The 25433-nt window shown below is 42.4% G+C and overlaps 1 protein-coding gene across 2 annotated transcripts in view; it reads left to right on the forward strand.

Moving 5' to 3' along the window:
• The window catches only part of MIS18A (MIS18 kinetochore protein A), a 234974-nt gene that overhangs the window by 121939 nt on the left and 87602 nt on the right, over positions 1 to 25433 (forward strand). The window contains exon 4 of one of the 2 annotated variants that reach the window (XR_006364807.1): positions 9346 to 9608. The exons of the other annotated variant lie outside the window; for it this stretch is intronic. The gene's annotated coding sequence lies outside the window, so the exon portion shown is untranslated. The remainder of the gene's footprint in view (positions 1 to 9345; positions 9609 to 25433) is intronic. 2 annotated transcript variants of the gene reach the window in all.

Here is a 25433-nt window from a genome sequence, read left to right on the forward strand (position 1 = left end):
ATGGAACCTGACAATATCCCTGGATGTGTTCTACATGAACTACAAAGTGAACTGGCACCACATCTGTGTGCCTTATTCAGTCACAGCCTCACCTCAGGCTTTGTCCCTACCGAATGGCGCACTGTTACAGTCATCCCTCTCCATAAAGGGAGAGTGACTACAGACCCTGGGAATTATCACCTTATTAGCCTGACGAGTTTAATATGTAAGGCTATGGAGCGCATCATCACGGACCTAATTAACAAGGATATAGGGAATCTCCAAACTCTAGATCTCACTCAATTTGGTTTTGTGAAAGTTAGATCATGCCTGCTTAACCTGGTTGACTTCTTTGAGTCAGTTACCAGAGCTGTGGATGAGGGCAAGGCAGTTCATACAGCCTACCTTGATCTGGCCAAGGCCTTTGATACCATTCCCCACTCAGGAATTATTGATAAACTCACCAAACTAGGCATCAACCCCTACCCCTGTCACTAGGTGGGTTGCAAATTGGCTCACAGATAAAACCCACATTGTGAAAGTAGCAGACTCCAAGTCAGACTGCCAATCAGACATGAGTTGAGTCCCACAGGCATCGGTCCTGGGTCCTCTCCTGTTTGGCATCTACTTCTCAGAAGTCCAGGCCAGCACGGAGGGACTCTGGCTGACCAAGTTTGCAGATGACTGCAAGCTGGGAGCCATTATTAATTCCCCAAGTGATGTAAACACCCTACAGAAAGGCCTCACTGAGACCAATGACTGGTATCGAAACCATGGCCTTAAGCTTAATGCCAAAAAATGCATAGTTATCCTCTTTGGGAAAAACTCGGTTCCCACTAATTACCACATCGATGGGAGCCCATTGAACACTGAAGGCATTATAAGACATCTGGGGACACAGGTTGACAGCAACCTCTTCTTTGACCACCACATTGCCACTGTGGTCAGAAATTCTTTCTGTGTGGCACATCTCATTACCAAGAGTTTTGTATCCAGGAAAAAAAGAGGTCATCTCTCTCTACTCTTCCTTCATTAGGCCAATCATAGAGTATAATGCCCCATTTGACATGTACCTCACTAGACACATGCAACAGTTGGAAAGCCCACAAAAGTACTCACGAAGAGGATCCTAGGCCTAAAACAATTTCCTACATGGACAGACTAAAAAAAAAACTCCAGCTATTCTCTGTCTCATATCGTCTGCTAAGAGGCGATCTCTGCTTGACTTACAAAGTCATGTCTGACCCAGCTCTGTTAGAAATGCTACATCTAAAGCAATCCCATTCCCACCGCACTACACAATCCAGAAACCTCAGCCTCCTTACCACAATCAACAGAACATGCTGGAGGGACAGGTTCATAACCCAGAGACTGCCCATGGTCTGGAATAGACCTCCCATACATGTGAAGCAGAGCACCTCACTGGCCCTCTTCAAGAGAGATCTTAATGAGTGGATGGGAAAATTAAAGTTCACCCCGGGGATCACTCCAGTGGCTCTACTTGATGGAAGCACTGGGAACTAATGTTGGGCGGCATGATGCCAGGGCACTTCTGTAGGTTAGGCTTGTAAAGGCTCCAGGGCCATTAGCCTAGTACACACCTATGAACCTATGTACAGAAAAGGAAAACTAATAAGTTGCTGTTATCGTCCTGCAGTACACTTTTTTTTTAACAATTTTTTTTATTTACCCCATTTCATAAATTAATTACTTCCTGCCTTTCCATAAGCCTCATTCCTCATGCTGAACATGATTCTGCATGTATTGTTCCCACAAATTCTATTTATTTCTATGAAATTTGTTTTGTCCTTCCAATCAGTCCCAGTGCCATTTTTAACCTCCTTTATAATGTTGAGAACTTCCTTTACATAGGGTATAGGTTTTGATTTTCATTTTCTAGTAATTACTTTTCTGGTAGCCAGTAGCTGTAAACTTTTTAATACCTTATGTATAGGTAGTTTGGATTCTCTATCTCCGTACAAAAAAAAAATTGAATTCCTTCGGTACAGACATTTTGTTTTCCCAAAATTTCCATTAAGTTTCTTAAAGTCCATAAATAATTTAGCACCGTACTTAATAAAAGAGTAGAGTCTAACCCCACACCATGGTTGACAGCGAAAACAAAAATTATGATAAAAAGGGATAAAGCCTGGAAAACTGGTATAAAAATAGAACTCAGAATGCCTTCCAGTAATTTAAGCATCTTAGAAACCTTGCAAAACTCCTTGTCAAACAGGATAAGCAAGCAATACTGTAGCAACCTACAAGACAAACATATAAACAACCCAAAACTTTTTTGGTCATCTCTAAATAAACTACTCAAGAACCGTAGTAATGGTGCTGCGATAGCATTGTCGCCTCACAGTAAGACGTGGTCCCGTTCAATTCTCAGCTAGAGCGTCTTCTGTGTGGAGGCGTGCGTGAATGGGCGTGCCTTCCTTGAAGGTTGTGCATCAGGGCTGGTAACTCTGCACATAAAAATCCACTACCAAACATTAGCGGACCGGAGTTCCTCTGTGGCGACCCCTAACCAGGATAAGCCGAAAGACACAGCAGCAACAACTAAATAAACTACTCCACCCTGGCAAGACTACTAGTCCCTCTCCAAAAACAGACTTTCTATAGACACTCTCGCCATACAGTTTAATTCCTACTTTTGTACAGTCAGTATTGTCTCTCTTAAACAAGAACACATCTGCCCCCTCCCTCTACCCCTGTCCAATCAAAACCACCCACACCTCTTCAGTTGAAGTCCAGCACCTACATCACTTGCAAGGAAGTTGCTCCTTAAACTAAAAACTACTACTGTAACTGTAGACCAACTACCATCAGACTACCTAAAAATGGCTGCAGAAGTCCTAGCCTTCCTGTGTCCATATTAATTAATAGGTCCAAAGCAGAAAGATGTCTCATCACTGTGGAAAAATTTTTTAGATCATACCACTGCACAAAGGCGGCACGTCTACAGAGCTTAAAAACTCAGACCAATAGCTATTCTCTCCCCCTCTCCAAAATATTAGAGAAATGCATCCATATGCAGCTGATGCAATACCTACCCTCAAAAAACCTGTTCTCAGAAACACAATGTGGCTTTAGGCCCCAGCACAGCACCACTACTGCTTGACTACATTTTACCAATATAATAAACTGACATAGAAATGATGGACTGCTTGTGTCCACCATCTTCTTATACCTATCAAAGGCATTTGATGCGGTCTCATACCAGCAACTGCTTGTTTGACTCTCCATTATAGGATGTTCGCAATATTCCTTGTTGTGGTTCCTTAGTTATCTACCTGGAAGTCAACAAACTCATCCTACTACAGGTGTCCCTCGGAGCTCTATTCTAAGTCCTCTACTATTTAATACACTTATTAATGATCTCTACACCTCCACTCTCCATGCTAGTTTAGTTCAGCATACAGATGACTCAACATTGTGTGTGGCCTGAACAGTAAATAAGCCCCAAGACATTACCCAAAATTCTTTCTCCTCTGTAGAAACCTGGCTAAAATAATCAAACCACCTACTCAGCCCCAAGAAAACTAAGTTAGTTTTTCACCTCAAAAAGTTGCTAAAATCAAAAGCAATCTTTTACCATAAAACCAGCAAGTACGGTCATTGAAACTGTAACTCACAGTAAACTTCTAGGAGTTGTAATAGACTAGAGTCTCAAATATGACCATTACATCTGCATATCAGAAACTAGGTTCCTTTCATGGGATCAGTGAATTCCTTGCAGATACTGCAAGAAAAACTCTAGCCACCACCTTCTTACTGCTGACTCTCATATGCTGCTGCTCTCCTAACAAACAAACAATACTCAAAGAAACTTGCCTCCTGCTACAATAAAATAGCTAAATTTGCCACCAGTGTCCCTCATATGACCCACCATTGTCTTGGCTTAAAGCAATTAAACTGGTTTGAACTACACAGCTGTGTAACCTATTCACAACTGACTGCAGCACACAAATTCATTCATCACCCAGAAAAATGCCCTGCACTACAAAACTTACTACCCTACTGTCTGGCAAGGGACCTCCGTTCTAATAAATTCTTATTACTTAACAAATTATTCAAACGGTGTTGTAGGAGACTCGCTCTACTCACAATGCATTGCTAAACTCTGGAATAGTGTCACCATGCAAATAAAACTCTCCTACAGACTCAGTAGTTTTACACCACTGCTCAAAAACAGCGTAATCAATCCTGGTGCTGTACATGCTCATCACAGGTTTAAAACTTTTCCACTGTGCAATACTATCCAAATGCTAATAATCTCAGCCTCTTACTGAAATGACAAAACAATTTTTGTAGATAACTGCTGCCTGTACAATCCACAAAGTTGCATATTTTCTTTCTCTTTAGTAACTTCCACCTCTGTAAAATCTTAGAATGAGTATGGGTAAATGTAGCTACTGTTTGTGTATAAGTGTAAATAGAAGTGTAACTACTCTGACTGGAACTATGGTATAATGCAGTCTAAGCAAATGGAGCTTTTCTCCCCTGGCTGGGTTATTACCCAGTCAGACTTTCCCAGTAAACAAAGACAAGTAAAGTACCCTGTAGAGAATTTTTTGAATCTGTCATGTTTCTCTCCCAGAAAATATGGCTCCCAGTTACCTCTCTTCCCCATCACACATCCACTGTTGGATGTTTCCCCAAGGAAAAATACTCTGAAAGTACTTTAGGTATAAAAATACTCGTGCAGTCACTTCCATCAAATAACCTAAAGCTTCTGGGCTTTGTTGCATTCTTGTGAGCTTTATATATTTCTTCCCATTTTTCCTTTAGGAATGGAAGGGTAATTTACAATCTTTTGTAACCTCCTCTTGATTCCTGTAATTATAATGCAATATTTTATAGGCCTTATTTTTTAAATAGCAGATTCTGTTTTAGGCTCTACTAAAAATCTAGCTGTGCTGGGCTTTCAATTAACACTCCGCTGTCCCTTTTTCCGTTTCTGTACTCTGTTGTCGGTACTTGATAGGGAAGGTAATCTTTTACCTGAAGTGCAAACTTCGGCTTCACTACATCCTACTGTTTTCCATTTCCATTCAAAGTTATTTGCTCCCAATACCATGGTGGTTCTTTTGCCAATTCCTTCCTGCAAATTCCTCCTTGGCTGTTTTCTATACCCTCTACATGCAGACACCCCTAGAGGTAAAAATGTTCCCGGAATATTTTCTACTTTGTAAGTATAATCTGGTGATTGCTGCTTTTCTGTTTAAGGACTTTCATCCCAAATCCTAATCTGTGTATCTCATGACCCCCTGTTCCCCATTCCAAGTTTCATCAGCATCCTTTCCCATTTTGTTTATATTCTCCTTTTCAATTATGTATGAGCCTTAACTGTGTAGCTCTAAAGCACCCCATTGAATCAGGTAGCCTCAAATCACTTTGTTTTATGGGGAGAATCCACTTGTGCTCCTAAATTCCTTTAATTTAATAATTATCCACAACTTTATTTCTGCTTGATAAAAATGCACCTGATTTGTATGCAGGCTAAAGGGACTAAAACCTTTCCGCTGTTTGTATCTTACTATCCATGTCCATAATCAAAAGCTTAGTTTTGTGTTATCTTTTGTTCAGTTTATACTGACATGTCTTTAGTTGTCATAACATAATCCTTTTTAATCCATACACCTAAATAGTTTATCTTATAATGGCCCCATACTTGTTTGTACCGCTAAATCAATTAATGCATGAATGCATAGTTTGCCATTATGACCTTTGTTTTATCTTTTATTTTATATCTAGAAAAGACTTCAAGCAGTCTGAAAATGTTCCATACCAAAAGGTCTTTTTCTGGATTTATTAAGTTCAAAATTTTATCTGCATATAAAGCCACCTTCTTGATTACCATACCAGTTATATGCTTGAATTTGTGAATCAGATAAAGCAGATAACAGTGGAGGGGGAAGAAGGACATCTTTGCGTGTTTCCTCTGTTCAAATGCAGCTCATTTGAGAAGAACCTTCTTGCTTTAAATCTTGCCACAGACAGCTGATATATCCTCCTTATTAATCATATTATCATGTCAGTGCTTGAGAATAGGAGGGAGTAAAAGACTGGTCCAGGACATGAGGGAAACCCCTGAATGGAGGATAGTGATCTTTCGACTGCCATTGGTAGCCCTTCCCACAGTGTTGAAATCCACCTGTTGGAAACCATTGATGGTAGCTCAGATACTACTAGACCGGATAAAGCCCTTTAGGAATGCTGAAAGGCTTTTTATTTCCTTTTGTGGGATAAAGAAAGGTCAACTTTTCTCTAAGCAAACCATTACATGTTGGGTCTCATCTAGTTTTGTTTTTTTGTTTTTTTTTGTTACACCCACCTTGGAAAGACTAATACAGGCAAGGCACAGGCACATTCCACCAGGGCCTTTTCCTGTTCTGCAGCGTACTGAAAAGCGTGAGCTCAAAGTATTCGAGAGGCAGCAACGTGGTCCTCCATCCATGCCTTCATAAAGCACTACAGACTGGGTACTTTTTCTAGCAGGCTTTGTGAGGACCATTCTCCAGGGGCTCCTGGACCCTTATCTTTCCTCCTCCCAGGCTGGGTAAACTTTATGAATCTACCCATGTTGTGACAGTAAGGTAGTGTATTTGTTGAACATTGTCGAGTTGCACATGTGCCATATAGCTGAAACAGTAGATATTTGTAGAGCACACTGCCTTACTTGACAGTACCCTCTCACTATCCCACTTTGGTTGGATGTACATGGTTTGTTTGACAGCTGCTACTCTATTTTGTTTTGCAGCTTTTGTGTGTGTTAGTGTGGAACAGTAGGTGTTTGCAAAGCTTGTGTTTCCATCTGCTTTTGGGGCCAAGAAAAAACTGGAGGGCTTCTGTAGGTGGCAGTGAAGTATAATTTATTTATTTACATTTACCAGGAGTGTCCGACTGGACGTAGGTCCATTTTCAGCGGAGGCCCGGGGAGAAAAGCTCCACAGTTAAAATAGACAGTAGTTACATTGGATTACATAGCAGTTAACAATTTAACATAGCAATTAATTACAACCATATTTACAGATGAAGAACATAGTACATCAGTAGACAACTAGAATCTTTATCTGCGAAGTACATAACAGACATTAACAAATGTTACAATAAGAAGTTCCTGCTGTATAAAAAGTACTAGGCTTATGAGCATCTGAGCTTGCTATAATCAAGGTAGTTAGTGGAGTGGAAAGAAAGGTAGTGGTTGGATGGGGTGGGTGATATTAGAGTGGGAGTTGGAAGGGCATAGCCAGCATGTGTAGGTGCGCCTTTAGTAAAGTTTTGAAGTGGGTGCATGATGGTAAGGAGGTAATTGTGGGTGGGAGGGAGTTCCATAATTTAGCTATGGCGCAAGAGAATAGTGCTTCACCAGCAGAGTTATTGGCTTTAGTGATCTGCAAGTGATTTTTGTTGCTGGATCTTAGTGGTCTGGTGGTGCGATAAGGTTGGAGTAGATTCTGGAGGGATGGGACATTTAGTGGATGGTTTACTAGTTTGTGGGCGAGTGATAGTTGATACCATTGAAGGAGGTGAGGGAGTTCAAGCCAGCCCAGTTCAGCAAGTGAGAGACAGTGGTGACTACGGTATGATGCCCCTGTGGCGAATGTGGCGATTTTGTTGTAGCAGGTCTCTAGCTTGTTTAGATCGCATTGCCTTAGGTTGGTATATATTGGAGAGGCATAAAGTAGGGTGGAGAGAAGGTGGGAATTTGCTATTGAAATCTCTGCTGCTTTGGTGAGAAGTTGCTTATTTCTGTATAACGCTCCTAGTTTTTTCTTGACTTTTTTTACGGTCATGGATATGTGAATGTCAAATTTTAGTTTGTCTGTTTCCACTCCTAGCAATTTGGTGTCCACTCCTAGCACTTTGGTGTGGTCAGTTGGGTATTTAGTGGTGTAGTCTTTTGCTGTGATGTTAAAGTGAGAGTTGTTTTGAGTATGTTTGGTGGGTTGGAAGATGGGTAGTTTAGCGTTGTTTGGGTTGAGTATTAATTGGGCATCGGATAACCAAGTTTCAACAGAGGAAAAGGCTTCCTGTGTGACTTTTTGCAGTTTGGGTAGGGACTGGGCTGAGCAGATGATGGTTGAGTCTTTTGCGTATTGTATGAGTGTGCCATGTTTGGTGGCAGAGGCTAGATTATTGGTGAAAATAGAGGAGTAGAGGTCCAAGGATGGATCCTTGGGGAACCCCTATGGAGACAGGTAGTTGGGGAGATGTGTCATTCTGTCATACAACAGATTGTTGGCGGTCAGACAGGTAACTCTGAAACCAGCTGGTGACTGATTGAGAGAAGGATAGGTTATTGAGGACAGAGATGAGTTGTTTATGTTGGACCATGTTAGATGCTTTAGATAGGTCTAGGAAAGTAGCAGAGGAGAGAGAACCATCGTTTTTATGCTGAAGGATAGTGTTAGTAAAGGAGAGTAAGGCAGTGGTGGTGCTATGGTTTGGTCGGAAACCATGCTGTGTATTGGAAAGGAGGTTGTTAGTAAGGAGGTAGTCTGAGAATGTATGCATCTCTCTAGTATTTTGGAGAGTGGGGAGAGAATAGCTATGGGGCGGTAATTGGTTAGTTCTGTGGAGGGACCGCCTTTGTGGAGGGGAATTATATGTGATACTTTCCACAGTGTGGGAACGTAACTTTCTGACAGAGATTGGTTAATCAAGATGGATACTGGGTAGGCCAGAGCATCAGCTGCGATTTGTAGGTATTCACTTGGGAGGTTGTCTGCTGCTAATTTGGTGGGCTTAAGTTTAGTTAAGAGTTTTTTTATGTTGGAGGTAGGTACAGGAGAAAAAGAGAAAGCAGTGGGGAGATTACTAGTTGAAGGTGTGGGTTGGAGGGGAGGGGGGTTGTGTTGTTTAGCTAGTGATAGTATGGTTTTTGTGAAGTGTGTGTTGAATGAGGTAGCAGTATTTTTGGAGGAGTGAGGGATGTTAGGAGGAGGGTACTGACTTTACCTGGGTGGAGGATGGAGTTTATGGAGGACCAGAATTGTTTGGGGCTGTGTTGGGAGTAGTCTAGGGCAGACTGGTAGTATTGGAATTTGTCCTGTTTTATTAGCTTTTTAACTCTATTGCGTAGTTCTAGGAATTTGTCTAGTTGAGGGGGTTTTGGTTTTGCGCCAGTGCTCCCAGGATTTATCCCTGTTTTTCATGTCTGACTTAGTGGTTTTCTGTAGCCATGGGGAGGGTTGTGCTTTCGTTTTGGAAAGTCTTCCTTCTGCATACCTCTACCCAAAAATATGGGCATATTTTTAATATTGCTCTAATTTAAAAAGTTACTAGAATAAGAAGTTGTGTTTTATGCATTTTCTAAAGGATGTAAAGTCTGAAACTCAAATGTTTGTCATTATTTAGTGACTTCAGTCCTCAGTTGTTTGCCAGAAGACCAAGACCACATTTTTTGAATAGACCAACAATAAGAGGCAAAAATCTGGACATCTGTGAAAATTTGGACAGCTGAGAGGTATGTGCTTCTGACAGCTGATTGGTCCTTCCCACCCACAGAAGAACAGTGGGAGGAGTTTTGAGCTTTAACAGACTGCCATAAAGAGGGTAGCAGGACACTACTGCACAAGCGACAGTAAATCAGTCTGTTCTATGAACATCTACTGTCACAGGTAAATGGAACTTGAGCAACTTTACTTTCTGCTCCAGAATGTTGGCACAACTTTTAACTGTAGAATGCTTGCATTTGTTCTTGTTTAACATAAGTATCTAAGAGGGCACTAATATGAAATTGTAAAAAAAACCACTTGCTTACCTTCACACTGTAACCCAGTAGCGTAGCTAGGGGCAGCTGCCCAGGTCGTAAAGTGTTGGGTGGGTGCTATTAGCTGATCGCAATCTCTAATGCTTTTAAAAGCTGGTATTGCCTTTGCGGTCAAATCTGATCACTGTAGTGCTTCTTGTGTGGTCTAAACCGTAGCAAACAGTTTGCTACAGTTTAAAAAAAAAGAACTTAAGTTTGAGCGCTGTAGCTGGAGCAACTGTTTGCTACATTTGTAGCATATAGTTTTCTACAGTTTGAAAGTCTTTTCTTCCCCACAACATTTCTGAATAAGTTTCAAAAGCAACGTCAAAATTTGGTTCTTTTCTAACATTGGATAAGTGCTATGATTTTCAGCACCTCCATCACAGTCTTAAAGAAATTCAGTCTTTTGAGGAGTTCAACAACTTCTAAAGGGGCATCTTTTGGCAAAGCAATATCCCCATGGCTGGCCACCACTTCTGCCTAATGCCTGCAAACGGACACTGATGCTGAAGTTACTTCCCGTCTCATTGCTTGGGACCTTTCTGTCTCAGATATTAGAGCATTTGAAGGTTCACTTTCATCACATACAGAGGCATTTCTCTCTGAACTATAGATTGCTATAAGGATAAAAATATGTGCACTGTCCTCTGGCACTTCTACTTTGACTTTTCTCCAAATCTCTCTTAGGATGCTGCCTTAGAAATTCTGACTTCTCCATCAGATCTTCCAAAATGGCAATAGGTGATTCCTCATTCTCTCTAACCGACACTGTGTCTTCAGCATGTAGTTTAACTCCACTCATATTCAGGTCTTCAGTATTCATAGTAGCGCTGTCCAGTCTCAATTGACTTCATGAATGAAGTGTAGGAGAATTTATCCCAGTGTACTGGTCAAATTTACCCTACTGTGTATGAATGTCTTTGTGGAATCTCCCCTGCAAATGGTCTGTAGTACTAGTGATTCTAACCCAGTCAGTAAGAGTAAACCAAATGAGCTCCACGTCCAGGCTTGATTCCTTCTACAGTCTCTGAAATCGATGGACCTTTGAGACTTCTAGGAAATCTTTTATCATGCACATGTGGAAGAAGTTCTCCATTTTGGTAGACTGTTACCTAATACCTCCCCATTCATTTAGCTTAATTTGTTGTTCTATCTTGCCAAAAATGCAGAATGGTGGTGTGTGTAAGAGCTTTTGCAGATAATAGCCATGGCATGGTATTTTGGCAGACATTTATTTTCGAGGCCTACTAGCATCTCAAATGACTTTGGAATCATCAGGTCTTCAACTGCTAGACATGAAAGAACTTTGTCCATCTGTGTGATTTAGGCATCACTTAATTTCCGCGTTCCATGGTCAGGTTGTCCCTTTTTTTTTTTTCTAGCATAACTTTGTACGTAGCAGGGTTGGTTGCTCAAGTGGCTTCTTTGAGTACTGCTGCTCTTCCCAGCTTTTAAGAACACCTCTCCTTCATTAGGGGATATAACGTTCATAACCATTCAGACCTGCTAGTTCAGTAGCATTAAATTCAAATCTTGGAAAGCACTTTTCCTGCTAGCCATAATCTTCTCTTACAGATTGTCAGAGCTGCAGGCAGTTATGTAGGGGATAGTCTCTCCCCCACCTCTGAATAGGATGAACCCACAATCTGAAGTTGTTGTTTTCATTTGGTCTTTAACCTGTGGTACACGGATTTGGGATAGATCTGTGACTCATCCACATTTTTTCCAGTAGCTGTTCCAAGCTGCAAGCTTCCTCCCCTATCCATAATGCCCCTGTCGCCTTCTCCCCACAGATCTCATTTGCCATGTGTAACACTAGCATCGTGCTCCACGCTCCAGGCTGTTTTGGTAAGTGAATTTGTTCTTTATTTCTATTTTTCAACCTTTTCTATCTCCCTTTCACCTTCCCCTGCCACTCATGCTCAGGCATTGGTCTTTAGTTATGGGGGAGAACTTATTCCCTTTTTCCTCTACCTCTTACTTTAGATTGTGAGTGCTTGTGGGTTCTCTCTCCGTTTTCTATGGCTGAGACTCCCAAACCTGGGTCAAGGAAGTGAACAGTGTGTGGCCATGAGCTTTCCCCTGTGGATGGCCACACTGTATGCAGTTTGCTTAGGGGTCCCGCACCTCTATTTCGCCTATTAGATCTGCGCGGGGTTCAGTCCCAGCGCATTGATTGATAGGAGGAATAATTTGATCCTTAAAGGCCTCCTTCCTCCTCTGACTGTGGAGGCTTAAGCTGCTTCTTCTGCTGCTTCCTCGGCCCTATCCTCTGGGACTCACCCTCCTGCCAAGAGGACTCGGGATGGAGAGAAGCGCAAACACAGGGACTGTGATAGGCCGGAGAAGCGGTCCTCTGGCCACTCTTCCTCGCCTCCGGCGAAATTTCACCCAGTTGCTAGCTCAGGTTCCTTCCAGCTTCATTCAGCTTGCTTCTCCCTGGAGCCAGAGGTGTCTCAGGTTCTGTTCCCTGGTGTCTGCTTCCTCTTACTGCCGGTCTAGGCTGGTGTCAGTGGCCTCTTCCTCCGGGTCCACCCGCAACCTCTCCGAAGCTGAGGTGGACAGGATGATGCAGGGATTCATCCGCACTCAGATTCAGATGGGAGTCTTGCCTGCCCCCTCCCTCTCTGGGGCTGGAGCATGCATTCTGCCTTTGTCCAGATCACTCCTTCTCCAATCCGACCCCCGGCTTTGGAGTCTTTTGTTTGAGGCCCTCTGCGTCGAGGGGTCAGTGCCGGTGGTATCCTATACCTCGACGCCGACCATTGCCCTGCCTCAGTGCAGGATCCAATGTGGTGGTGTTGGCTCAGAGTTTTTCAGAGCCGAGCTGTCCGTTCGGAGTCTTGGTGCCTGGAGGTTCTGATCTGGCTCCCCGGTTGATTCAGGGGATTATGGACCCAGTCTCTGTTCCAGGTCCATGGGTGCGTTCTTCTGCTTTTGATTGGTGGAGAGGGTCCTCTCTGTTCCATCGAGACACTTGAAGCTTTTGTCCTCCAAGTTCATCCTGGTTCCGTCTGTGTCTGGTCCGGATTCCTCCATCCTGGCCCCTTAAGGACAGCCTGTCCACCCCAGGGAGTTCCCCCACAGGAACAACTTGATGTTTTCAAGTGCTCTCCGGAGACCCCCCCCCCTCGAGGAGGTGCCTCAAAAACACACGTGTAAAAAGAGATACTTAGACACCCCACCGGAATCTGTCTTGGAGGACACCGACTTGGAGGAAGGGGAGGGTTCCCACCGGTCACCCCAGAGGATGTCTCCTTTGGAGGCATCATGGAGATCCTTCGTCAGTGAAGGGGGTGGTTTGCCCAAAAACCCAACCCTGACTAGTCTGTGTTCCTGGAGACGTTTGGCTCAGGACCCTCTACATCCTGGGTATCCCCTCCCGCGGATCCCCTGGTGGATCTCGTTACATCTCTGGTGTGGAAGGAGCCCGACACGGTGGAGTCTATCCCCAAATGCACTGATCCTCAGTGCCCTATCCAGTAAATCGCACTGGTCAAAGGAATTCCCTCTCAATGCCATGGTGGTGGCGGCGGCCACCACCACCAAGGAGGAGCCCGCTCAGTAGAGCTCCAAAGTCCATCTGCCGGATCGAGAATTGAGGACCATGGACCGTTTAGGGAAGTGAGTCTAACTTTCAGCAAAATTCTCTGTACATGCACTGAATTACATGGCACAATTGATCAGGCTTCAGTGAGACCTAGTTAGAGGTCGCTGAGTCTACCCCAGGGTTCATGTCGGCAGACGAAAAGGTTTTCTTCTCTCGGATGGCCACCCTCAACTCCACTGCAAGTACCTCTATGTGGCTTCTATCTCATGCTACCAAGGGCGCCGCTAGAGCAGCCGGAGCAGGCGTTGCCATCAGGCGTCACCCCTGGCTCCAACTTTGTTCCTTTTCGGAGCCCTTTAAGGCATCTTTTTTACAAATGCCACATATGATGGTTCCACTCTCTTTGGAAAGACTGTACGTGACACACTAGTCTAGACCAAGGAGGACGGGAAAACTCTTGATTGCCGTCTGAATTTGCTTCTCAACCCCTCAATGAACTGTCTCCAGGAATCAGTGAGGAGAGATGATGTGGTTCCAGAAGTCTCAGGGTTATTCCAAGGATACTGAGGACTCGTCTTCCCCCACAGGCCAGAGGGGGATTTGCCAGGCACCGCCCTAGCTGCAGAGGGGGTCTGAGGAACCAAGGGCCTCTGGATTCTTTCTCGGACAGGCCCGTGCAGCAGCCTTGAATGGTTGCCAAGCTGCTCGTCTCTGGAGGCAGTTGGAGTTTGACTTTCACTGCACCCAGTGGCCTGGGAGTCCATCAGAGACTGTTGTTGGGTGTTTGCAAATCATAAACCACCAAAAGGACAACTGAAGTAGATAAATGATCAGAACCTCGCAAAACTTCAGTCCATGGCTCCAATGTAAGGCTATCCCTCCAAAAAGAATGTAGAGAGCCAATAATTCCAAAAGTTTTATTAACACACACTACTCAAACAATTCAACTGACAATACATAAAACGGATTAAGTGCTTTCATTTCAGACAGGAAACGTAATCAGAATCTTAGTACAGAAACATCCTCCGACATATATGGAGTAAAAACCTCTTCCTATTGGATAATCATCTGTGTCTAAAATAATGAAATTTAAAAAAATATTCAACTGAATTCAAATGACAAGACAAAATGTTTTAAAAAACATTAATTAAAATAAAAACATTTCAGTTAAAACTGTATAGCCATAAATACAGTAAAAACTGTAAAAGCAGTAAAAACAGTAGAAATGATCTTGCTTGTATGTATTGTATAGGATATAGTTAAAATCTATTTAACTTCATTTTAGTTTGTTGGCATTTAGTTTCAGTGCTGGTGCTAGGGAGATATGATCATTAATCTAGGGAAAGTACAGACATCCAAACACAAATGCCAGATAAATTCCCTAAATTCAAGTCTATTCTCCCAATCCCCACCTCTATCATCTATTTTTACACATTCAGTTGCCCAAAACTTAAAGTTAGCAGCAGGGCATCTACAGATATGTCTGGCTAGGGCATTGGTCTCTCTACCCCTACCCACATCATACATATGTTCGTAAATCTGTTGTCTTATATTCCGTTCTGTCTTTCCAACATAAAATGCCCAACAGATATGTAAACCACCCCTTTTGTGTAACAGCTGAAGTATCCTTTTGGACTTGATGTTAAACCAGGTACCCTTAAGGTATCACCTTCACCATAAATATACACTGGGGGCACTTGCCCCATTTGTATGTTCCTACTTTTGTTATATTGTTAACATTCTTTTTGTTTTCCAAAATTTCTAAGTTGCGATTCCTCGTATAACTGTACTGTAAACTGTGGCTAAACATTTCAAGTCTGTTGGGCATTTTACCAAACATATCCCAAATCCCCTTAATAGTTCTTTTTACCCAACTCGTATTCTGATCATAATTGACCACTAAATATGGGATCATAATATCTGTGGTCTTGGAAAGTTGGGTTTCAGATATTTGTTCAATTCTATTCAATTGGTTAAGGTCATTCGTCCTTTTAAGCAGGGGGTTGTATCTATTGCCCCACTCTTTGGTAATTAAATCTTTCAAGGGTGTTATAAGGGTGTCTGGATAACCCCTATCCAAAAATAGGGTATGAACAAAACTGTAGTTAGTCGATAAGATCCTCTCTTTCTGAGGTCATTCGTGCTACACTTATCTGTCCTTTTACAATATTCGATGTTGTGTAGTCCAGTCTCACCTTCATTTTTACATATGGCTTCGGAGCTGATCCTCAGCTCCGACTCTGCCGATTTACAAGCTCGAAGACTTCTGGTTGGCTTGTGGCTAAGCAGGTATCCCATAGTGCACCAGTACAAACCCCAGATCTCGTTTGCCACGTCGACGAGTTCGGTCATGCTTCTCTTGGTTCTGGCTAAGTGTCAGATTCTTTCTATTTACATATATAGTATTAGAGTTAATATTGTGTTGTTAGGGTTGCTATTATCCTAGGCAGTTGTGTTATTTGTCCTTTTGGTGCAATCTTAGTTTAAACTTGTTGTTAATCTGGTATCCTGTGTGCCAGTTTAGAGTTCCTTGTAGGCACCATTGCGCCTTGTTTTTTCTATTTCAGGTAGAGTGTTAGTTTTTGGCGTTTTTTCTGCTGGTACTTAACAGGGGCTCCTGTTATTTCTGACCATTATTGGGTCTCCATTTGACAGTCAGCTTAGTTTCTTCAGTGATTGTACTTTTGGTGGGGATCCCCTTGTTAATTAGGGTTGGAGTTTCCTTCCCTAGTACGCTAGTTGTTATTAAATTTTTACTAAATAGTCATTACAGCTTCTGTGTGTGTGAATTTTCCCTTTTCTGGTCTGTTTAAATTAGAAGACCTAGCTTTCTGTTCCACCGGGCTAGGCCCATTTAAGTTAGATGACCTAGTTCTCGTGGTACTTTCTTCTGTAGGGCTAGGCCCGTTTTAGTTAGAGGACCTAGTCCTCTCCCCTTCTTCTTCCTTTCCTGGGTGTTGCGTGTGTGTGTGGAATGTCTAAAGAGAGTAAGGAGCACAAACCTTCGGGTTTTAAGAAGTGCATGAAATGCTCCCAAAAGATGTCTTTAACGGATGCCCACAGTAGCTGTATCTACTGTTTAGGGGTTATCCACTTGCAGGAATCGTGCTTGTTCTGCCATGCTTTCTCTCCTAGGGTGTTGCAGGAGAGAAAGAACAAGCTTATACTCAAGGGTCTACTAAAACCATCCTTTGAGGAAATTCTATCCAGTTCTTCGGCTTCCTCCAAGTCTGGCAAATCTAAATCTTCAAAAAGGTCTTCTCTGGCACTGGCTGGTGTCTCTGAGCCACCTCCTAAACAGTCAAAATCTTCCTCCTCGACTCCACATCCTTCAGAGCCGAAGGAGAGCACCATTATGGTGTCAGAGTCTGTTCCGAGTGTATCAGAGCTGACCTCTGACCCGATTGAATCAGCAGTTGAATCTGCTACTCGGAGCCGGTCTGTTGATTCCCTACCGGTTTCCATGTTACTGAAGTCTCCAGTGCACCCTAGGTCAAGATCCCCTACTATGTCTTCCAGGAGCCTTTCGGAAAAAGATGTGGAGAGGGTAGTGTTGAGACTCTTGAAATAGTCTGCTTTACCAAAATTATTGTTGGCTCCGACCCAGTCGGCTCCGAAGCCACTCGATCCAGCTTTGCCCTTGCCTGCTATGCCTCCTCTGAGCCATGTTGGCCCTTCGGAGCCAGAGTGCTTGCTGCCACTGGAGGAACTATCAGTTCCAGCTCCCTTTGTCGCTGCTTTGGAGCCGGGTTCGGCTCCGACATGATCGGTGCTGTCCGTTGTGTCCAGGGGCCGAAGCGCTCCTGTTGGTGCCGACGGGGAGGGTTGGAATCGATGATCTTCGGTTCCGAGCCTTCATCTCGGTGCGTCGGCCAGGTTGAGCTTGGACCCTGCATCCACCTCGGAGCCGGAGAGGTCGGCGTTTGAGATGATGAGGAGCATGCTGTCTCATTCTCCAGCTCCTACCAGTGGTACCAGCACTCTCCCCCCCCCGAGAGCACCCGCTTCGGTCTCAGCCCCTACTCTCTCGGGAGACAGCAGAGACCCTCAGCCTCAGGAGCCATCGGCTGGTGGCCCCCACTCTTCCGAGGCCTCCCCCAGAACGTCCTTTTGAGGAGCCTCCCCGGAAGAGGTTATGTAAGAGGAAGCATGTTGACTCCTAGGATGAGTCTTTGACATCAGACACTGACCTCGAGGAGTCAGAAGGGTCCCCCATGTTGTCCTCTGATGATGTCTCCTTTGTGGACATCCTGGAGATCCTTAAGCAGAGGTGTGACTGGCCCACTGTCAACTCTTCTGATGAGGAGTCTGTGTACCTGAACGCTTTCGGGTCTCAGCATTCTGCCTCTTGGGTGTCTCCACCTTTTGACGAACTGATGGATCTAGTTAGTCGAAAGGTGTGGGATACTCCTGATGCCATGGAGCCAGTCCCCAGGAGACCTAATAAGTTTCTGTCTGCCCCTCCTGGTAAAGAGTTTTTGTCTAAGGGTGTTCTTGTAGATGCCATGGTGGTGGTGGCGGCCACAAAGAAGGAGCTGGCGGAGACTTCTTCCTTTGTTCATCTGCCAAACAAGGATTCTCGACGGATGGACAGATTTGGGAAGCGTATCTTTAGTTCAGCGGCATTTACCCTTCAATTGTTGAACTATCTCACTCACTTCACAGGATTGCAGAGGGATCTCCTCAAGGAGTTAGGAGATTCTATACAAGGTGCGTGTACTGAGGGAGTCCCTGACAAGATTTCTGCTCAGTTGTCCACTTTAAATTCTATAGTTAACTCCTCCATGTGGCTTATCTCCTATGCCACTGATGGAGCGAGTAGAGCAGCGGGTTCAGGAGTTCCGCTGAGGTGTCACTCCTGGATGCGCTTGTGTAATTTTGCGGAACCGTTCAAGTCTGTTTTCACCAATGCCCCATTTGATGGTTCTGAAAAACTGCACACGACAAACCAGAGGAAAATAGGCACTGAAGGCAGTCAAAAACACGAAACCAACTGACTGATGCAAACATTTTTAATAAGTTGAATCGCTTTTTGTTTGCTTCCTTTAGCAAACTTCCTCAGAACAAACAATTTAAAAACTTTGAACATCTTTACACACCTTTAAATAATCACAATACATTACAGCCAAGCCAATCACAGCGTACAACGTTTCTACCTTCCACTAAGTGATATTCTTAAAGAAATCCAACACGTATAAAATAAAATTCACATATATAAATATATAAATGTATAAACATAGCATCTATTGTTGGGAGGGTGGCCTAATGGTTAAGGTGTTTGCCTTACAAACACAAGGTGCAGGGTTTGAATCTCACAAGGGATAATTGGCTAGGCTTAAAATGGCTCGCAAGGGCAGTTAGCTTAGTACTAATCTATGAACCTATAACACTAAAAATGTTAATGTTAACCCTTGACTTCATAAAATGTTGAACTATAAAAATAATTTATCAACAATATATTGTCAAAAAATTACCAGCTAAAAACAGTATACTAAAATAATGCTGGTAACCTAATAGAGTACTGTAGTATACTTTGTACTATATACTAAAGTGTGCTAAATCTTTACGCTAAATACAATCGAGTAAGTAAATATATACATAATACAATAGTTATCGTAGCTAAAAAGTTCTAAAAGTAATGACTGTAAAATTGCTAAATTTTATTTACTTATGACTATTCTAAAAGGAAACACAACATCAGCGCCTAAGACTCCTAAGTTTAAGAATACTATTAATGGAACATATTTCATTTAACCCGGGGAAATTGTACGCATTTAATCTAATTTGCCAAGATAATTCCAACTCTTCCAGGCGTAAGGATGCTGGACCACCCCTTCCGTCTGTTTTCACCTGATCTATCACTGAAAATTTAAATTTGTGGTCTGTATAAGACTGAACATGTTTAGCCAATGCGTTGTCTTGTTTATTCCTATTAATAGCATATTGATGTTCATAAATCCTCTCGCGGAGCTTGCGCTCCGTCTTGCCCACGTAAAAAGCAGGACAGTTTTGACATGTTGCTATATAGACCACCATTTTCGTGTTACAGTTGAATCTTGATTTCAATCTAATGTGAATGCCATTCGCTGTTACCGAATACGTATTGTCTACAAATTTGCAATAATTACAGTTTTGGCATTTAAACATTCCCGGGATTTTTGGCTGGAGCCATCGTTGTTGCTCAAGTAAATCCTTGAGATTCCTACCCCTTCTAAATGTTGTCCTTGGTGTGACACCCATTTTGGCATAAATAGAGGGGTTAGTTCTAAATAAACCCCAGTTTTTCTTGGTAATATCCAGAAAAATATAACTATGTACATTAAATGTGGTAACAAGACTCACTTCACCCTGTGTATTATTAATGTGCCTACATGTCGTGTTGTCATTAACATCCGTAATAGAGTTTAGTAATTCGATATTATTATTACTAAATTTAACCCTCAATAAAGGTTTATATGTCCCATTTGTTCTTTTATACTGGACTTCTGTTATTAATTCCTCCAGTAACTTTAACGGATAGCCCCTATGTAGAAACATGGACTTCAACAGTTGGCATTCCTCCATAAACTCCTGATATTTACTCACTATTCGTGCTGCTCTCACTAGTTGCCCTTTAACTACGGAGCGCTTCTGATAATGAGGATGGCAACTGGAAAAATGTAAAAATCAATTGGAAAAAGTACTCTTTCTATAAATGTTGGCAACATAACCTCCTGGCTCCAAATTCTTAGATAACCGTATATCCAAATATGCTATGCTATAACTTCTTTGTTAAAGTTAGCCGTAAATTGTAAAAAATGAGTTGATTCATTGAATGTTTGGACTATAAACTTACTTGTTTCAACATTACCTTTTAACAGGATAAAAAAATCGTCCAAATACCTTGTGTAATAAATAATCAAGTCATTAATTCTTGAGTTCTTAAAAACGTATTCGGATTCCCAATATACCATAACGGAGTTAGCTATACTGGCTCCACATGGGGAGCCCATAGCTACTCCGATTTTTTGGAGGTAAAATTTATCGCCAAACATGAAAAAGTTGTTATACAGGATAATTTCCAATAATTCTATAACCAGTGTCACCTCACTAGCAGGAGCTCCGTGTTTCACGAGCAGCAAGTTAACCCATTCTATAGCTATATCCTGAGGTATACATGTATACAAATCCCTCACATCCACTGTGAGGAAGTTGTAGTCCATGTTAAACTCCAAGTTAGCCAAGCTTTTGAGAAATGACCAGGAATCCTTACATATTTGCTGTTCTTTACTAAGATATTTTTGTAATATTACATCCATAACTTTAGCACAAGGATACTTAGGTGAGCCTTTACCATCGACTAAAGGCTGCATGGGTGGGTTCACCATGTCCTTGTGAATTTTAGGTATTCCAAACATGTAAGGGTATCTGGGATAGGTGGTAAACATGTAGTTGTAAATATTCTGCTCAATTCTCCCTTCTATAAACAGATCTCCTATACTGTTTTTTATGTAATTATATGCTTTATTTATTTCAGATCTAGAACTGACAGCATATGCTGGATTATCCAATAATGAATTCATCCTTTCTACATAGTCTAAGCTGTCAAAGATTACCAAGCCACCACCTTTATCTGGCTTACAAATGCAGATGTCCTGAGAATTCATAAATTCAAGGCATTCAAGCTCAAATTGGTTAGTACTTGTGACCTAAGTTCTCTTATTAATACTCTGCCTAATATCTAACTCGCAGAGTTCGAAAACTTGTAGTAAAGGATGTAAGGGAGGGTTGAACGTATTAAGGATGTAAAATTGACCCACATTGGAATCCTTAACTACTCCACCCATCATTAAGTTGAAGTTAAGCTTCCTAGTAAAAACTTTAAGATCAATAATAGTTCTAACTACATTGGGTTTTTGCTCAGGGACATATGCATAACCCTTTGATAAAAAGTCTACAATATCCAGAGGTATCACAGCAGATGAAAAATTAAAAACTTTAAAATCTCCAGACTGATTAGTGATGATCATAGGCTTAGGTGTCAAATTTTCATTAAGACCATTAAAGTCAGCAAAAACTGTATTGTCCTCTATTGAGCCACATTCGCCTATGCCATCTAGTGACTATGTACCATTTGGTGACGCAAGACAAGTTGCTCCTATAGCTGAACTTAGATCAATATAATCTATTATGTTTTTCGCTTGTTCTGTTTCGTTTCTTCCCCTGATAATTGTTCCGCTGTTTTGGTCTGGCCTCTGTAGAGTTGGTTGACCGAAAATTTGAATACTGGTTCCCTTGAGTATTGCTGTTCTGATCATGTTAGAGGTGAAGTAACCTTTCACTCCTCCTTAATTCCTGTTGCTCATTTTGGTTACCAAAATTAACTGTGTTTGTAACTATAGGCGATGTGTTATCATTCATACAATGGGGTTGATTATTTTCTACACTGACAATAACAGGGTCATTCTGTGGGTTAGAAACTGAATAGTCATTGTGCCAAACTTGAGCCTCTGAAGGGGTGGGATATGCAACCCCCTCCATGTATGCTTTACTATCACGGTCAAGTTTCTTCATTTTATTAGTTTTCAATTTAGCCAGGTATTGATCAGTGCTGGAAAACATACGTGTGTGTTCATATTTATACCTGTAAAAATCCACATCTAGTTTAATATTCATATCCAGTTCTACTACCCTTTTGTTGAGATCATCGACCCACAAAGTATAATGTTTAATCATAAGTTCCAACAATTGTAACCCCTGCCAGTCAAACAACTCTATTAATTCTTTATGAAATGTAGAGTTCGCAACCAAACCTGTAGGAAATTGATAATGTCTTAAGCCTTTTGGTACTAGTTTCCGTGCAAGGCATTCACGAAAATATGCTATTTCAAGTTGCAATTTTTTCATTTTTACTAAGTGGCTATCCAAAAGTTTAAGCTGCCACTATATCTGTAAGTAAAGAATTTTTACCTTTGTCGTGTAGTTGAGAGTCAAAATCCGTATCTCTGGCTTTAGAGAAGGTAAAATCTGTAGAAAGCCACTTGTTTAGCTCCGGTAACCCCAATGTAACAAGATCGCCCACTTGAGACATATTAGTGGCAACACGAGGTTGTGAAAGTGGTAAATCGCTCCTCATGTTAGCACTGCGAATCTCCGATACCCCTTGTACACCCATATTGTCCAACGAGTAAGGTAAGCCACTGGAACACTGATGAAACTAAAGCTGTTTCCCCTGTGGTGCTAGGGCAGTACTTGCCGTAACCTCCAGCTGTTGTCCTTGTTGAACTGAAGCTGTACTTATCGTTGTTTCCAACCTTGGGGCTGACGTAGTAACGGGGGTTGTAGATGAATTCACAACGTCCTGGATGCCAGCAATCTCATTCGTCGGAAAAAATTCTGTGAAGGTAGAATCCTTAAAAACCAGTAACGCTAAGCGTAACTCATTCTGTTGAGTGTCTAAGTGGTGAAAAATCAAATCCATTCTTGACAATAAGGAATCCAAGATGTTATTTTGACCCGGTATATCTCCATTAACTGGTGTGTCATTAGGCACACTATCACAGCTCCTTAATATTTCTGGTATCTCGTCAAGTTGGAAACTGCTCTGAATTGCTGCCATGCCCGGAGTCAACAAACAAGCACTGAAAAACTGCACACTACAAACCAAAGAAAAACAGGCACTGAAGGCAGTCAAAAACGCGAAACCAACTGACTGATGCAAAAATTTAATAAGTTGAAGCGCTTTTCGTTTGCTTCCTTTAGCAAACTTCCTCAGAACAAACAATTTAAAAACTTTGAACATCTTTACACACGTTTAAATAATCACAATACATTGCAGCCAAGCCAATCACAGCTTACAACGTTTCTACCTAGTATTCTTTTAGGTTACCAGCATTATTTTAGTATACTGTTTTTAGCTGGGAATTTTTTGACAATATATTGTTGATAAATAATTTTTATAGTTCAACATTTTATGAAGTCAAAGGTTAACATTAACATTTTTAGTGTTAGATGCTATGTTTATACATTTATATATTTATATATGTGAATTTTATTTTATACGTGTTGGATTTCTTTAAGAATATCACTTAGTGGAAGGTAGAAAAACGAAAAGCGCTTCAACTTATTAAATTTTTGCATCAGTCAGTTGGTTTCGTGTTTTTGACTGCCTTCAGTGCCTATTTTTCTTCCATTTGATGGATGTCCTTCAAGAATGCAACTGCAGTCATAACATATGGGTTGTCCTGCCTCAGGCAGCCCTCGGTCAGCCGGATTCCAAAGTCTGGGTCCGACGTCGGCTGATGTTGCATTTTCCTCAGATGTCAGAGCGGCTGGGGTACATAAGCATCAGCCGACGCCATTTACCCCAGTCTTTCTTGCCGCGCGGTGCCCAAAGCAGAAGCAGTTCGCAAGTGCCGGTCGGTCAGCTCCTGTATTCTTCGATTCCGAAGTCATCAAAAAAGCTATGTACCCCGTTGGGGACCTTTTCTTGCCTCAGCCGATGTCAGAAATTACTGAAAAAGTTAACAATTGTCTTTCTTGTGGTAAACAAATACCTCATAAGGATTTCCACTCTTACTGTCTACCTTGCCTTGGCCCAGACCACGACGTCTCGGCCTGTGTAGCCTGTGCTCGCTTCAACAAGCGCACTCTCAGGCGCCGGGCGGAGTTCGCTGAAGATTTTTTCGGCGAAAAATTTGCTTACACAATGCCGTCGGAACTTCCGACATCGCAAACTCCCAAGAAACGAAAAGACCGGGACCGACATCCGCGGCCCGCGTCTACCTCCGATTCCACGCCAAAACCAATCGCTAGTGCTCCAGTTCCCTCTGAGATGGTTTCTCCACCGCTCCGAACCAAAGACACCGCATTACCGACGACTCCGATTCCGGATATCACTCCGACGCCAGTTATTGATTTTCCTCCGGATACCGAAACCGAGGAAATGCCCGAGACCATTGCTGTTGACAAGGTCACTCCTGCACGTGGAGCTGCCAGGCCTCCTATGGCCATGTCTATTAAGGCCTACACTAGGGCTAAGGCAGCCAGCAAAACAAAACATCTTACTACTAAAACCTTACCTCAGCCTACTCCAGAGACACAAATTATGTCTATGGCTGCTGATTTAATTTCTATGATTAGAGGTTCACAGGCCCATCCTGAGAGAGGATCCCAGCCTCCTTCTGATAAAAGGCCCCGGGTTGAACCCCCTGATCCTATTCCGTCAGATGAAGATTCTGAGGGCTCTGTCCACTCTGATAGCCAGGAAGAGCTCTTCCAGACCTATGAGGACTCAGATGCAGAGGATTCCATTCCCTCGGCCTCCCCTCCTGAGGATATTTCCTTTGGGGAAGTTCTGCATACCATGAGGGAACATTTCAAGTGGCAAGGCCAGGAATATTCTGATTCCAGAAAACGCCTTTGGACTTTCCTTAAGAAGCCCCAGCACAGGCCCTTAGCTATTCCTCCTGTACTTGATGTTTTGGATGATTTATATTCTGACTCTAGTGTTACCCCTGACTCTCTTCCTCCTGCTCCAGCCAAGCCAGACAGGTATTACAGGGTTCCAGAAACTCATTCCCATTTATTCAGGGCCCATTCTGCTGATTTGGAAACTATTTCACAGGGGCCTAAAGGCGTTTCAGCTTCCACCTCTAAAAATCCATTGCCCTCCAACAGGGAAGCTAGGTCATTAGAGAGATGGGGCAAAAAGGTTTACACTTCCACTACCTTATCTATGAGAGCTTTGAATTGCCTTTTTCATATGTTACAATATCAGGATTTCCTGTTAGAAGATTTACAAAAAACATTGGCCACTCCTGATCCTTTAGACAGGAAGGCTTTGCAGGAAGCTGTACATAATACTCAGCAAGTAAGCAATCACTTCCTACAGTGTGGGTATGATGCACTGGAAGCTTCATGTAGGGCAGCTATGACAGGGGCAGTCATTCGAAGACATGCATGGTTAAAAGATCAGCCTCTACCAGATCATGTGAAGGCAAAACTTCTGGATGCACCTTTGGAAAAGAACAAGCTTTTTGGTGCTAATGCTAAGGATGTGTTAAAGACCATAGAGGAAAAAGCAAAATCAGTTCAGACGGTGAAAGATTTCCTCCAGGTTCAACCCCCCAGATTCAGTAGGAATTGGCCTTCAAAAAACTG

Source organism: Protopterus annectens, chromosome 5.part0, assembly GCF_019279795.1.
Source record: "Protopterus annectens isolate FY-2018-M chromosome 5.part0, PAN1.0, whole genome shotgun sequence".
NCBI classification, from domain to species: domain Eukaryota; kingdom Metazoa; phylum Chordata; order Ceratodontiformes; family Protopteridae; genus Protopterus; species Protopterus annectens.